Source organism: Anomaloglossus baeobatrachus, chromosome 2, assembly GCF_048569485.1.
Source record: "Anomaloglossus baeobatrachus isolate aAnoBae1 chromosome 2, aAnoBae1.hap1, whole genome shotgun sequence".
In the NCBI taxonomy this organism is placed as follows: Eukaryota; Metazoa; Chordata; class Amphibia; order Anura; family Aromobatidae; genus Anomaloglossus; species Anomaloglossus baeobatrachus.
The window spans coordinates 439825516-439842619 of NC_134354.1; positions in this window are offsets into that span (position 1 = coordinate 439825516).

The window sequence follows — 17104 nt, forward strand, 5'->3', positions numbered from 1 at the left end:
GGAGGGAGCCAGAGGAGGAGAGAGGAGGCAGGAGGGAGCCAGAGGAGGAGAGAGGAGGCAGGAGGGAGCCAGAGGAGGAGAGAGGAGGCAGGAGGGAGCCAGAGGAACAATGGAGGCAGGAGGGAGCCAGAGGAGCAGAGAGGAGGCAGGAGGGAGCCAGAGGAACAGAGGAGGCAGGAGGGAGCCAGAGGAGCAGAGAGGAGGCAGGAGGGAGCCAGAGGAGCAGAGAGGAGGCAGGAGGGAGCCAGAGGAGCAGAGAGGAGGCAGGAGGGAGCCAGAGGAGCAGAGAGGAGGCAGGAGGGAGCCAGAGGAGCAGAGAGGAGGCAGGAGGGAGCCAGAGGAGGCAGGAGGGAGCCAGAGGGGATCCAGAGGAGGCAGGAGGGATCCAGAGGGGATCCAGAGGAGGCAGGAGGGATCCAGAGGGGATCCAGAGGAGGAAGGAGGGATCCAGAGGGGATCCAGAGGAGGCAGGAGGGATCCAGAGGGGATCCAGAGGAGGCAGGAGGGATCCAGAGGGGATCCAGAGGAGGCAGGAGGGATCCAGAGGAGGCAGGAGGGATCCAGAGGGGATCCAGAGGAGGCAGGAGGGATCCAGAGGGGATCCAGAGGAGGCAGGAGGGACCCAGAGGGGATCCAGAGGAGGCAGGAGGGACCCAGAGGGGATCCAGAGGAGGCAGGAGGGACCCAGAGGGGATCCAGAGGAGGCAGGAGGGATCCAGAGGGGGCAGGAGGGATCCAGAGGGGATCCAGAGGAGGCAGGAGGGATCCAGAGGGGATCCAGAGGAGGCAGGAGGGATCCAGAGGGGATCCAGAGGAGGCAGGAGGGATCCAGAGGGGATCCAGAGGAGGCAGGAGGGATCCAGAGGGGATCCAGAGGAGGCAGGAGGGATCCAGAGGGGATCCAGAGGAGGCAGGAGGGATCCAGAGGGGATCCAGAGGAGGCAGGAGGGATCCAGAGGGGATCCAGAGGGGGCAGGAGGGATCCAGAGGGGATCCAGAGGAGGCAGGAGGGATCCAGAGGGGATCCAGAGGAGGCAGGAGGGATCCAGAGGGGATCCAGAGGAGGCAGGAGGGATCCAGAGGGGATCCAGAGGAGGCAGGAGGGATCCAGAGGGGATCCAGAGGAGGCAGGAGGGATCCAGAGGGGATCCAGAGGAGGCAGGAGGGATCCAGAGGGGATCCAGAGGAGGCAGGAGGGATCCAGAGGGGATCCAGAGGAGGCAGGAGGGATCCAGAGGGGATCCAGAGGAGGCAGGAGGGATCCAGAGGGGATCCAGAGGGGATCCAGAGGAGGCAGGAGGGATCCAGAGGGGATCCAGAGGGGATCCAGAGGAGGAAGGAGGGATCCAGAGGGGATCCAGAGGAGGCAGGAGGGATCCAGAGGGGATCCAGAGGAGGCAGGAGGGATCCAGAGGGGATCCAGAGGAGGCAGGAGGGATCCAGAGGGGATCCAGAGGAGGCAGGAGGGATCCAGAGGAGGCAGGAGGGATCCAGAGGAGGCAGGAGGGATCCAGAGGAGGCAGGAGGGATCCAGAGGGGATCCAGAGGAGGCAGGAGGGATCCAGAGGGGATCCAGAGGAGGCAGGAGGGATCCAGAGGGGATCCAGAGGAGGCAGGAGGGATCCAGAGGGGATCCAGAGGGGATCCAGAGGAGGCAGGAGGGATCCAGAGGGGATCCAGAGGAGGCAGGAGGGATCCAGAGGGGATCCAGAGGAGGCAGGAGGGATCCAGAGGAGGCAGGAGGGATCCAGAGGGGATCCAGAGGAGGCAGGAGGGATCCAGAGGGGATCCAGAGGAGGCAGGAGGGACCCAGAGGGGATCCAGAGGAGGCAGGAGGGACCCAGAGGGGATCCAGAGGAGGCAGGAGGGACCCAGAGGGGATCCAGATGAGGCAGGAGGGATCCAGAGGGGGCAGGAGGGATCCAGAGGGGATCCAGAGGAGGCAGGAGGGATCCAGAGGGGATCCAGAGGAGGCAGGAGGGATCCAGAGGGGATCCAGAGGAGGCAGGAGGGATCCAGAGGGGATCCAGAGGAGGCAGGAGGGATCCAGAGGGGATCCAGAGGAGGCAGGAGGGATCCAGAGGGGATCCAGAGGAGGCAGGAGGGATCCAGAGGGGATCCAGAGGAGGCAGGAGGGATCCAGAGGGGATCCAGAGGGGGCAGGAGGGATCCAGAGGGGATCCAGAGGAGGCAGGAGGGATCCAGAGGGGATCCAGAGGAGGCAGGAGGGATCCAGAGGGGATCCAGAGGAGGCAGGAGGGATCCAGAGGGGATCCAGAGGAGGCAGGAGGGATCCAGAGGGGATCCAGAGGAGGCAGGAGGGATCCAGAGGGGATCCAGAGGAGGCAGGAGGGATCCAGAGGGGATCCAGAGGAGGCAGGAGGGATCCAGAGGGGATCCAGAGGAGGCAGGAGGGATCCAGAGGGGATCCAGAGGAGGCAGGAGGGATCCAGAGGGGATCCAGAGGGGATCCAGAGGAGGCAGGAGGGATCCAGAGGGGATCCAGAGGGGATCCAGAGGAGGCAGGAGCGATCCAGAGGGGATCCAGAGGAGGCAGGAGGGATCCAGAGGGGATCCAGAGGAGGAAGGAGGGATCCAGAGGGGATCCAGAGGAGGCAGGAGGGATCCAGAGGAGGCAGGAGGGATCCAGAGGGGATCCAGAGGAGGCAGGAGGGATCCAGAGGGGATCCAGAGGAGGCAGGAGGGATCCAGAGGGGATCCAGCGGAGGCAGGAGGGATCCAGAGGGGGCATCCAGAGGAGGCAGGAGGGATCCAGAGGGGGCATCCAGAGGAGACAGGAGGGATCCAGAGGGGGCATCCAGAGGAGGCAGGAGGGATCCAGAGGGGGCATCCAGAGGAGGCAGGAGGGATCCAGAGGGGGCATCCAGAGGAAGGATCCAGAGGGGGCATCCAGAGGAGGGATCCAGAGGGCATCCAGAGGAGGCAGGAGGGATCCAGAGGGGATCCAGAGGGGATCCAGAGGGGGCATCCAGAGGGGATCCAGAGGGGATCCAGAGGAGGCATCCAGAGGAGGCATCCAGAGGAGGCATCCAGAGGGGATCCAGAGGAGGCATCCAGAGGGGATCCAGAGGAGGCATCCAGAGGGGATCCAGAGGGGATCCAGAGGAGGCAGCAGGGATCCAGAGGGGGCATCCAGAGGAGGGATCCAGAGGAGGGATCCAGAGGGGATCCAGAGGAGGCAGGAGGGATCCAGAGGGGATCCAGAGGAGGCAGGAGGGATCCAGAGGAGGCAGGAGGGGATCCAGAGGGGATCCAGAGGAGGCAGGAGCGGATCCAGAGGGGATCCAGAGGAGGCAGGAGCGGATCCAGAGGAGGCAGGAGCGGATCCAGAGGAGGCAGGAGGGGATCCAGAGGAGGCAGGAGGGATCCAGAGGAGGCAGGAGGGATCCAGAGGGGATCCAGAGGAGGCAGGAGGGATCCAGAGGGGATCCAGAGGAGGCAGGAGGGATCCAGAGGGGATCCAGAGGAGGCAGGAGGGATCCAGAGGGGATCCAGAGGAGGCAGGAGGGATCCAGAGGGGATCCAGAGGAGGCAGGAGGGATCCAGAGGGGATCCAGAGGAGGCAGGAGGGATCCAGAGGGGGCATCCAGAGGAGGCAGGAGGGATCCAGAGGGGGCATCCAGAGGAGACAGGAGGGATCCAGAGGGGGCATCCAGAGGAGGCAGGAGGGATCCAGAGGGGGCATCCAGAGGAGGCAGGAGGGATCCAGAGGGGGCATCCAGAGGAAGGATCCAGAGGGGGCATCCAGAGGAGGGATCCAGAGGGCATCCAGAGGAGGCAGGAGGGATCCAGAGGGGATCCAGAGGGGATCCAGAGGGGGCATCCAGAGGGGATCCAGAGGGGATCCAGAGGGGATCCAGAGGAGGCATCCAGAGGGGATCCAGAGGAGGCATCCAGAGGAGGCATCCAGAGGAGGCATCCAGAGGGGATCCAGAGGAGGCATCCAGAGGGGATCCAGAGGAGGCATCCAGAGGGGATCCAGAGGGGATCCAGAGGAGGCAGCAGGGATCCAGAGGGGGCATCCAGAGGAGGGATCCAGAGGAGGGATCCAGAGGGGATCCAGAGGAGGCAGGAGGGATCCAGAGGGGATCCAGAGGAGGCAGGAGGGATCCAGAGGAGTCAGGAGGGGATCCAGAGGGGATCCAGAGGAGGCAGGAGCGGATCCAGAGGGGATCCAGAGGAGGCAGGAGCGGATCCAGAGGAGGCAGGAGCGGATCCAGAGGAGGCAGGAGGGGATCCAGAGGAGGCAGGAGGGATCCAGAGGAGGCAGGAGGGATCCAGAGGGGATCCAGAGGAGGCAGGAGGGATCCAGAGGGGATCCAGAGGAGGCAGGAGGGATCCAGAGGGGATCCAGAGGAGGCAGGAGGGATCCAGAGGGGATCCAGAGGAGGCAGGAGGGATCCAGAGGGGATCCAGAGGAGGCAGGAGGGATCCAGAGGAGGCAGGAGGGATCCAGAGGGGATCCAGAGGAGGCAGGAGGGATCCAGAGGGGATCCAGAGGAGGCAGGAGGGATCCAGAGGGGATCCAGAGGAGGGATTCAGAGGAGGCATCCAGAGGGGATCCAGAGGAGGCATCCAGAGGGGATCCAGAGGAGGCAGGATGGATCCAGAGGAGGCAGGAGGGATCCAGAGGAGGCAGGAGGGATCCAGAGGAGGCAGGAGGGATCCAGAGGAGGCAGGAGGGATCCAGTGGGGATCCAGAGGAGGCAGGAGGGATCCAGAGGGGATCCAGAGGAGGCAGGAGGGATCCAGAGGGGATCCAGAGGAGGCAGGAGGGATCCAGAGGGGATCCAGAGGAGGCAGGAGGGATCCAGAGGGGATCCAGAGGAGGCAGGAGGGATCCAGAGGGGATCCAGAGGAGGCAGGAGGGATCCAGAGGGGATCCAGAGGAGGCAGGAGGGATCTAGAGGGGATCCAGAGGAGGCAGGAGGGATCCAGAGGGGATCCAGAGGAGGCAGGAGGGATCCAGAGGGGATCCAGAGGAGGCAGGGAGACAGACTCTCATACATATATCATAGACAACATACGTACAGGATCTCTTCTGGCCTACTCGGCTATGCAGTGGTACCAGAGGATTGATGACGTCCCTCGATAGTGACGTTATTGCCATCTGCGTTGCTTGGTTAGCCAATTGAAAAAGAAAAAAAAAAGAAATTATGTATTTGAATTTAGGGACGGACCAGCCAGGGATGGAGACAGAGGGATAGAGACAGACAGGGAAAGAGAGAGAGAGACACAGATACATACAGAGGGGTTAGACAGATGTAACACCCCTGTAAACGGGTCGTTACAGGGTATTAAATGTTACCCCATTTTTCCCGGGCAGGAGGAAGAAGGGTCCCCACAATACACACTAACATCACACTGGCAGGAAGGAGTAAACAGCATTTACAGCATGAAGTTTGTTCTGAGTCCATGACTCATCCTGTCTCCTTAATGAGCAGTTTGCTGGACACAGGCAGGTCCCCATGACAACCAAAGGGGAGGGGGGCCTGAAGGAGTGAGTTTAGTGCAGAGCACACAGACGTTTTGGGCAGAACGTCAGAGGCTGCAAGGGAAAGCAGACTTCTAGAGAACAGCTCCTGTTGAGGAGATGCCACGAGACCAGGGCTGATAACACCTAGAGGAGGGGAATGGAGCTGAGGACTGGGGTTCCCTAGAGCAAGTTGTACCCGGTGGTGGTTGTGTTAGGTCCGCTACCGGGGATGAGAGACAGACAGGCGGCGAGTTCTCAAGATGCTCTATGCCACGGCGACGGCACTAACGCACCGAAAGGGAGAGACCCCCAGAACACCTCACCGGACACCCCTTCCTCCTATCTGCCCAGGACCGACCAAAGGCTACGAGGACCAGCACCCGGGTGCGATGTGAAACGGACTTTAAATAAAGAACAACTGGAACCGCACACCGTGACTGCTGTGAGTAATGCCGCCGCCCTGTGCCCCCGGTGTCTCTGAGGACTGTTGCCCTGGGTCTCATTAACCTCCCGGGGCTCCACCCGTGGGGAGCGATTCCATTCGGCTGCCCGTAACACCTGCCCCGAAGAGAGACCGTGCAGCGGCGGCTTAACACCTGGCCGCAAACCACGGGTGGCGCTGCAAGCACCCCCCCGTCCCCGTCCCGTACAGGTTCCTGGGGAAGAGCGATGGCAAGCCCCCCCCCCCAGGGACCCCGATGGAAGGAGGGTAACACCGGACTGACGGTCGGACTTTCCTTTTATTGAAACCCGCCGGGGGTCACGGAAGCCGGGTCGGGCCACTCACAGCCTGACCCCGAATACCACCGGCCTGGTGACCGTGCAAGCCCTGGCGTGGACGTTTCACAGACAGAAAATGGGAGAGAAACAGAGAGACAGTTACAATGCCGGGCAGCGGTTATTGTGTTTAGAATACATTTTTGTTAATACATTCTATTTTGTTAATAACAGTTAGATTGACTCTATACGTATTGGGTATTGATTAACCTTAAAAACAAAAAAAAAAAGTTGCAACTTGCATCAGACATGATTGTTGGTGGTGTGACAGGAAATGTGAATCATAATCAAAGGTGATACTACCACGTGTTACAGCGTTGTTCTTTGTGTATTATTGCCAATGATACCTGAATATCTCCTTTTTGTAATGTAACTTCCTACAATAAAAATTGATTGGATTAAAAAAACAAAACAGTTATTAACATGGGCGAAGCCGGGTAGTACAGCTAGTATATACATAAACAACATACGTACGGGATCTTCTGGCCTGCTCAGCTACACAGTGGTACCAGAGGATGGACGGCGTACCTCGATAGTGATGTCACTGCCACCTGCGTTGCTTGGTTAAAGAAAGAAGAAACATCCAGCTCTTCAGGCGAGGAAAGCCATGGTCTTTATTTTAGCATGCAGACAGCGGATGACATGACCAGCACAGCACTACGCGTTTCAGGTGAAACAATCACCCTTAATCATGATGCTGGGAAGGCGGCACTACAAGGTTTATATACAATTACTGATTGACAACACAAGTGTTTAAATTACTTGAGCACCAGACATACATGTTAAAAATATTGCTTTCGTAAAAAATATATTTTTTCTATATATAGTACAAGTAAATAATCAATTTCTTTAAATATCTTTAAATTTCTGGACTGGGTTTAAATGTATATTCTATAATACTCATTATGGTACACCAATATATGTATGCACATATATAAACAAAGGCATGTGCATATATATGTGCATATATAAACATACATATGCATTCATTTTTCTATATTTTTTTCCCTCCATTTCCATTTGTTATATTTTTATAAAATTTAGATTAGAAATTAATATTTTCAAATTAAATGCCATTTTATATGCATATACGATTAATTAACCATATTTTTCCAAGAATATCTCTAAATACAGATAAACCCAATTCATCCATTTTTGTACACATTCTCCATTGTAATGAATTTATGTTGTTGAAAGGCCAATTTTCATGATTTTATACTGTCGACATAAGTAAGATATAAGTTGTAATTTATACTAAGCAAAGGCTACTTTGGTTTTATTTTAGTTCATAGGTATTTGTATTAAACTGTCATTTATAATGTATCCCTTGCTTCTGTTTTAAGCTGGGTTTACACACTGCAACATCGCAAAGGACATCGCTGTAACGTCACCGGTTTTGTGACGTAACGGCGACCTCCCTAAGTCTCTGTTGAGTCGCTGGTGAGCTGTCAAACAGGCAAACCTGGCCAACAACTCAGCAGCGATACAGACCTGCCGAACAACCTCGCTGGTCTTTGGGGTCACACAGCAGGTACTTGACGACTCCCACCTATGTGTAGGCGTGGTAGAGTCCTTTTTACACGCCCCCCTCAGCTCCGATTGGTTAACGCTAGGGCGTTCTCCTGAGCTTGGTCCTGAGCTTCTGCATTGCTTAGCGGATCTTTGTAGAGTTCTGTATGCGGTGACTCTACACTGATCTATATAGCATCTATATAGCATCTATACAGCTTCTATACAATACTCAACTCCATCTACAAGGTAAGCATCGTTACAGGGTCTCAAATATGTATGATTTTTTTTAGCGATTCCTTTTTTTCCCCTTTCTCATTTAAGGTCTCTGTAGCGATTCCGTTGTTACTACTTTATAGGAATCTGCGATCAGGCGGCCAAATCATTTGAGGTCTCTGTAGCGATTCCGTTATTACTACTTTATCGGAATCTGCGATCAGGCTGCCAAATCATTTGAGGTCTCTGTAGCGATTCCGTTATTACTACTTTATAGTAATCTGCGATCATGCTGCCAAATCATTTGAGGTCTCTGTAGCGATTCCGTTGTTCCTACTTAACTTTGCGATTATGCTTAATTTACTGTACATTTAGCATGGGCGGCCATTTTAGCATGGGCGGCCATTTTCTGCCACGTCCTACAAACACTAGTGCGGTTTGACTTGTTTTTTTGGTACCATAAAAAGGAAATGGAGGCCTTGACTTTACTGTACATTCCCTTTAGCGTGGGCGGCCATGGGCATTTTCTGCACTTTTGGAAAATGTAATAAGTATGTTCCGTTCTCAATGTTTATTTTTATTTTTTTCAGATGCCCTCTTCTCAGGAATTTACCAGAGAACTTATTGAGTTATATCGCTCACTGCCTTGTTTATGGAAGATAAAATCGGCAGATTATACCAATAGATATAAAAAAAAGGAGGCCTATCAAAAGCTTGTAGCCTTTTTTAAGCTACACCAGCCAGATGACCCCGTAGATGAAAATTTGGTAAAAAGAAAAATTCAAGCTCTACGTACAGTTTATAGGAGAGAGCTAAAAAGGGTGGAGCAGTCAATTAAGTCCGGTACCGGAACGGAGGACGTATATACACCAACGTTGTGGTATTATGAGCTCCTTTCCTTCACTAGAGACCAAGAGCTACCACGGAGAATGGAAGACCTCATGGATGAAAACCCTGACACGGGAGTTTTCCCCTTGCGGGTGATGTAAGTACCTTATTTTAGACCTTTAAACAGCATTTCAAACAAATTCAAAAAAAAGTTTGTAGGTATATGGTTAACTTTACTAGAAGATTTTGAACTATGGGTTTCAATGATAACTTTAGGAATATGCAAAATTTATCCCTTTCACTTACTAAAAGTATACCCCTTCACTAGTTTCTGCCCACTCAGTTATCATAGCGTAAAATGCCATTTCATAGCCCGTACAAGTAGTATTCCATATCCCGTTATACTACTATTTCAAATCCCGTAAAACTAATCCCAGCCTACCATTGATTTCCAGTGCACGTGTACCCTTGTGAATGCTGCTCACGATATCCAATGCAAACACATTTCTGTGGTGGGTTGGTGTTGAAAGATGTGAAGTAATATTTTGGTTTGGCGTTAACATGAATTTTCTGTTCACGCAGGAGCATATGCAAGATGCTGAAGAGGAATTGTCCACAAGTGAAAACAGTGACATAGCCAGCACGCAAATTTCAAGCGAGGACACTCCTGACAAAGCTCCACCATGTCCATTACCTCAACGCCTTATAGCATCGCGTAAACGAAAGGCTGGCCGGCCACCATCTCCAGATCTGATAGGTTTGGCCAACAAAATCTTAAGCATGCAGAACAGCCCCACTGTTGGCTGCTTTGCAAAACTTATGGACGAGAGAATGTCCAAGCTAGAAGACACGCAAAGGAACCACCTGGAAAGGATCGTCCTGGATGCACTGGCGAAAGCAGCAGCAGGAAAACTAAAAGACACTTCCGTTGTAACTGAGAGCATTCAGCCAAATATGTATTCCCAGTACCCACAGTACAGCACACCCATGCATATAATGCAGCCTCCGCCACCATCGCACCCTGGCCCCCCACAGTTTCCACTCTTTCCAAGCTCTTCCCAGTTACGCTCAACGCCCAGCCAACAATATGGAAACTCAGACGGCTACTACCAAGAGTTGTAGCTGTATTGTAAATTATCAGTTTTCCATACTTCTTTTGATATGTTGTGTTGATGTTTGTTTTTTTTCTTCAATTTATTGATTGTATTGATACCATATGTGTTTTGTTAAAAATAAAACATTTTATTTTGTTTCAAAATTGTGGCCTGTGGGCATGAATGAAATAATGGTTGAGAGTGATGAAAGATGTTTTTTTGGGGGTGAATAAGGACTTCAGACAATAGTGTATATAAATTCACACGTTATTTCACATACCTTCAAAAAGCCCGTATATACTGTATATAGGACTGAGCCCCAAGGGAGAGTGAGATCTGCACCAAAAACATGGATGCAGACCTCTGTGACACCCTGGTTTTGCCAGGGCGGCATAGTGCTCTTCGTGCTGCCACCTACTGCTCAGGGTGATGTGTATGCCCCATACTCTGGGATGTATATATCGCAGCCTCTCCTGGGATGTATATGCCTCCGTGTCTCCTGTGATGTAGATGCCCCAGCTTCTCCTGTGATGTGTATGCCCCCAGCCTCTCCAGACCAAGACAAACCTGGAAAAGCAGTTGTGAGCAACAAAATGATCAATATCACCGAACATCACAGTCGCTACAGCCACCACTTGGGTGAGTTAATTAATTCATTGACCAAATATAGCCAGGTCGTTTACAAGTTGAAAATTTTTAGTGGTCCCCGAAGGTTGGTAGAAAATTACAAATGTCCCCCGGCAGTAAAAAGGTTCCCAACCCCTGTTTGAAAGGTTTTTCAAAAAATTGACACAACACTGAATATAAACTTGAAAGATTTATGTGTAATAAAAAAAAAAAAAACCTGTTTACAACAAATAATAAGAAATTTAGTGGCCCTGTGGTTGGCTTGCCACAAACTAGTTTAACAAATCGCCATTTTGGCGGATGGCTTGCGACAGACGCCGATGTGATGCCAGCATCTGCCTGTTTGACTCGATCAGGTCCTGTAGTGTGGGGATTTCTGTGGAGGGAATGGTAAAAGTTAACCAGGCTTGTTCAAACATCGAACTGACAGGTATATGTTTTTTGTTGACCACTTACGATTTTGGGGTTCATCACCTTCATCCTCCGAGGCGCTGACGGCCCAACCAGATCCTGTGGCTAGGGAACACAAATCAATTATTAGTACACGACAGCCCACCATCATTTTAACATCCATGTATCCTTTCCAACTTGTAGGGACACCATGTTATGTGCATAAATTACAGGAAGGGTAGCCTGCACCAAACTCACCAACTGATGCGGGGGAAAAGGCATCGGGAGACAGTGAATGATGAGGAGACAGGGTATAAGGTGGTGATGGGGTTGAATGAAGTGATGGGGTTGCAGCAGGTGATGGGTTTGGAGAAGGAGAGGGTGGCCCAGCAGGAGATGGTGCAGCAGGCGGAGGTGGGGTAGACGCAGCAGATGGTGCACCAGGAGATGGTGGAGCAGGTGGAGGTAGGGGATCCGCATCAGATGCTGCACCAGGAGATGGTGGTGGAGGTGCCTGTGCAGCTGGAGGTGGTCCTAGGTATAGGAGAAAACTTTTACTGAGTGCATAGCTCCAGGCCTCCATGGCTATGCCTACTTTAGACCATACAATTCTGCAAGTTAAATTAGTTAACCGTGTCGCACCTATGCTTTGTTCCTGTCACAAGTACTTACCCTTCCATACGACCATTCATAAGAAAGAAGCGGGATGCAGGTAAGTTGCAGTTAGTCGTTCCCGGGGTGTCACACACTGCGATGTGTGCTGCCTCGGGAACATTTAACAACCAGACGTTCCCTTTTTAGTAATCAAACGACGTGTATGCGATGAACGGTTATTCGTTCAATCGTAGTCGCATGTAGTTTTGACACACTACAATATCTGTAACGATGCCGGATGTGCATAACTTACAACATGACCCCGCCGACACATCGGTAGATATATTGTAGCTTTTTTATGTATGTTTGACAAACCTTTTTCTCAGGGTACCAGACACATGGGGACCACTTGCCTCAAAGCAGCAGACATGCTGCATTCATTGAAAAAACAATGCACAAAAATCAATCACTTAAAATTCGTCTATTTTATACTGTTCGGTAAATAGTTGTACTCAAGGCTTCTAATGTCACTCTGATATGCACCGAGATAACAATGAAAATCAGGGCAATGGACAATACTCCAAACGCGATTACCCAGCATGTTTTTTTGCGAAATGGTTTAGGCAAAGACTGGCACAGTGTTGATCAAATGCTAATATATGCAAAGAGAAAATAATCCCATTATACCCCAGGAGCATTGAATTTGATCAAGTTTGCATACCATACCTTTTACAAAGGATAATTAGCTCTTTTTCGCCACCTTGTCCCTCTGATATGCACACTACATCATATCTTGGTATAATGTTATTATTTTCTTTGGAATATATTGCATTTGAACTACACTGTGCTTTCCAAAAAACCTTGCTCTAATCGCGTTTGGAGCATTGTCCAGTCATCTGACTATCCTTCTTATCTCGGTGCATATCTGAGTGAGCAAGTTTAGAAGCCATATGTGTGTGCATTTTTCTAGTACATATCTTTCAGAAATAAACCCCCTCCTTTGGGTCCTCAATTCCTTTTATTTTTCTAGGCCAGGGATGGGCAATTAATTTTCCCATGGGGCCGCATGAGAAATTGGGATGGTTTTAGAGGGCCGGACTAATATAATTAACTCAGTTTTACCCAATACTGTATATAGCATATATACTATCCCTTCAGATACAAACAGTAAGTTACGGACTGTGTGACCCCTCGTGGACCTGCACGCACACATATCCTTTTTTTCTCTGGCAGCACAGGTGTCACACGGATCGCACACTGATGTGATCTGTGTGACATCAGTGTGACAAATACCAGAGAAAACACGGGTCTTTTTAATAAAAAGATTTTCTATATTTACCTCTCTCCAGCGCTGCTGTCTCTGACTCTGCTGCCTCCCGCTCCTTATCGCTGGTAATTATACTCACTGAATATTCACTGGAGTGAGCAGCTGGAAGAAGGGACAGTGCTGGGGACCGCATCGCTGGGTGAGTATACAGGTGTGTGTGTATGTTGAGAACCTGGAAGCCGGAGCATCTCGGGGACTTGTCACAGTTCCCAATGAACTCTGATGAACCCGACGACGTACTGACGACATCAGGGCGCGCGCGTGTGTGTCACAGAGAAAGTGCCGGCAGGAAACAGAGGACAGATTCCTGCATTCCGCTGCTTCACTGTGCGGTGCTGCAGTATCTGTCCTCTGTTCCTTGCCGGCACGCAGCGTGTGATGAGGGCAATCTGACCACGGGCCGGCCGGAGCCTGGAGCTCCGGACAACAGGTCAGATTGCCCTCATCAGTGACCGGCCAGCAAGGATGCCCGGAGCCAGGCGGGCCGGTCACAGAGAGTAGGCGGGCCGGATGTGGCCCGCGGGCCGCCCCTTGCCCAGGTCTGCTCTAGGCCATAAAAGGTGATCCTACAATATAATTTTGGGGATATTATATTTAACATGTTTACTAAATGGTAACACTGATGTTTCGATCCATGATCCATGAACCATAAAGTCATGGGTTGTTCATGGGTAAACAAAACCGAACAGGACCAAAGCCGCTAAACAGCACTCACCATGACGCCTCTCGATGTCTGCTCGGATGCTGGCGAGGAGTTCATTGGACTTATAGCGCAGGTCTGCCAGTTTCTTCCGGATTTGGGTTGTGGATCGCTCCACCCCAAATCTACGGGCCAGGCCTCTGCTAATTAGCCTCAGCACAGCCTGCTTGTGAAGCATGGGATGTTCATGCTCTGCCTCACAAAAATAATCTTTTTTTATCATCATCCGAATCAGATAATGCACCTCAACAGGCCCCCATGGAGAACTGCGTCTCCTGGCCGCCATGTTCCCGCCTCTGAGCATGTACGCCGCCCAACAGACTTCAAAGGCGACGTGAGTAACGTCATCACGTCACGTTCTGAACAACGTCGCAGTAGCGATCCCACTAGCGGTCTCGTTTTCAACGAGCCGCTCGAACCGCGTCACAGTAGCGTTCCCGTTCGTGAAACTAGCGGTCTGAATAAAGCTAGCACAGAGTCACAGTAGCGTTCCCATCTGCGATATCGTCTGTAACCGAGTCAGACAGCAAATTGCATAGATAGCACTTAAATCATTGATTTATGTTTGTGTATTGGATTTTTATGTTAGAAGGACTAGTATTAACAGTGCCCACACCAGCGTTCACTTCTGGCCGGCGACGCTACTGCGTTCCCGGCAGACGGAGGCGCAGCTGTGCTGACGCGGTTAGAGCGGGCTAGCTGACAATGAGACCGCAAGCGGGATCGCTACTGCGACGCTGTTCATAACATGACGTGATGACGTTGCTCTCGTCGTCTTTGAAGTCTGGTGGGCGGCGTGGATGTTTTACTATGCCCAGAGGCGGGAACATGGCGGCAAGGAGGCGCTCTTCTCCCTGGGGGTCTGTGGAGGTTCACTATCTAGTGAAAATGGTGGTAAAACTGGATTACCTTTGTGAGGCCCCCCCGTGAGCATCCCATACTGCATAAGCAGGCAGTGCTGGAGAAGATCAGGAAAGGCCTGTCCCGTCGATTTGGGCTGGAGCGGTCCACAACCCAAATCAGAAAGAAGGTGGCGGACCTGCGATACAGGTCAAGTGATCTGTTCGCCAGCATCCGGGCAGACATCATGAGGCGTCGTGGTGAGTGTTGTTTTACGGCTTTGGCCTGGTTTGGTTTTGTTAACCCCTAAACAAGACCAGACAAAGCAAATAAAAAACAATTTATATAACTTACCTTACGGTCGCGCTACAGTGGAATAGGGTCACGGAGGCGTGTACGTTGTTCAGTTCCGCCGGCGCCTCTTTCAGCCATCTCCGTCCTCCTATTCCACAGCAGCGCGACGGCTAGGTAAGTTATATAAAGTATTTTTTATGTTGTCACAGCGGCCAGGGCTCTTATATACAGCATGTTAGAATGCAGTATATAATGGCAGTATATAATGGCCTTAGGGGTACTTTGCACGCTGCGACATCGCAAGCTGATGCCGCGATGCCGAGCGCGATAGTCCCCGCCCCCCTCGCAGCTGCGATATCCTTGTGATAGCTGTCGTAGCGAACATTATAGCTACGGCACCTTCACATGGACTCACCTGTCCTGGGACGTCGCTCTGGTTGGTGACCCGCCTCCTTATTAAGGGGGCGGGTCGTACGGACTCACTGCGACTTCACACGGCAGGCTGCCAATAGGAGCGGAGGGGCGTAGATGAGCGGGATATAAACATCCCGCCCACCTTTTTCCTTCCGCATATCCTACGGGAGCCGCGGTGACGCCGATAGGAAATTTTCCTCGCTCTTGCGTCTTCACACACAGCGATGTGTGCTGCCGCAGGAACGATGAACAACATCGGACCGTCGCGTCAGCGTAATTATGGATTACGCCGACGCTACAACGATGATACGATTACGATCACACCAGCCAATCAGACCCCACTCACCCCCTCCCCACGAAAACGGGAGGACATCAAGACTGTAGAGTGGCAACAAGGTTTTTTTTTTCTTTTCAATGATCTTGACTGTCCAGGGGATATATAATGTAATGTAATGTATAATATATATCTGTTTTGGTTTCTGTGTGTGCATATACATATTCATATAAATATGTATGTGTACATGAATGAATGTTTACATAAGAGTACACGGATGTATATGCATGTCGGTGTATATATATTTATGGAGATGAACACGCATGTGTATACATATTTACAAACTGCTTAGTAGTGAAACAATGACAAAAAAAGCAGTGGTAAAGTAAAACAAAAATTTTATTGCATGTATCAATACAGAAAATAAAAAGTAGGGTATCAGTAGGCAACTATAACATATACTTCGCAAACTATAATATCTGCTGCTGCCAAGTAACAGTACCTGGACCATTAAAATATTCACAGTACTTTTCACGGCAGGTCTTCGCATCATGCATGTTTCTGCCGTGTGCAAATGTTTGCAGGTCTGCAATAGCAGCAGTGTCTTGACGCCATTCACCGGGCTCCACTGCCCCATTGGCTGTATTCACAGAGTCCCCAAAGCCTGGTGGACTGTACGCAACAGTATCGCGCTGGCGTAGAAAGTTGTGCAACACGCAACACGCCAGCACAACAGAGTCTATTGACTCTAGCTTCAAGTTAATAGACGTGTGGAACACTCTAAAGCGATTTGCCATAATACCTAAGGCATTTTCTACAACACGTCGCGCCCTTGATAAACGATAATTATAAATATGTCTTTCATTCGTAAGAGTTTTCTGGGGGAATGGTTTGATTAGATTTGGAAGAAGCGGGAAGGCTTCATCGCTGATAAAAACAAAATTAAGGTTGCCAGTAGTCTGAGAGTTTGGAGGCAAGTTCAGTTCACCGTTCAGCAATCGCTCTCCAAAACGTGTGTGCTCCAAAACACCACCATCGGAAACCCTCCCGTTCATGCCAACATCAACATTTATGAATTCGTAGTTGGCGTTAACAAGGGCCATCAGGATGATGCTGAAATATCCTTTATAGTTATAGAAATAGGATCCGGAGTTGTGGGGTTGGGTGATGCGCACATGTTTCCCGTCCAATGCCCCACCGCAGTTCGGGAACTGCCAAGTTTGTTCAAAATCAGAAGCAATTTTTTTCCATTCAGCCTGTGTTTTTGGAAACCGCACGTAGGAACGTAGACTTTCAACAATCGCTCTGCATGTCTCTGGAATTAGACCGCTCAGAAGGGATTTTGATACTGCTGCTGAAAAATGCAGGTCCTGCAGTGAGCGGCCAGTGGCTAGGAATCTCAGCGTGACTGCCAATCTTTCGTCTACAGGGACAGCAGCACGCATCAGTGTATCTTTCCGCTGAATGAGTGGCGTAACCATTTCCAGCAACATTTGGAAGGACTCCTCTGTCATCCGCAGATAGTTTCGGAAATCTTGAGGATCCTTGCCATGAAGCTGTCGCAGAAGTTGGATGTGGGATATTTCGGACCTCTTCAGCAACCACTCTCTGGTCCACATGCGACGTTTTAGTTTGGAACGCCTCTCAAGCATCCTTGCATTATCTCGTCGCCGTGATTCTTCCATCAGCAATGCAGCAACAACAGCACGCTCTGCATCGGTCA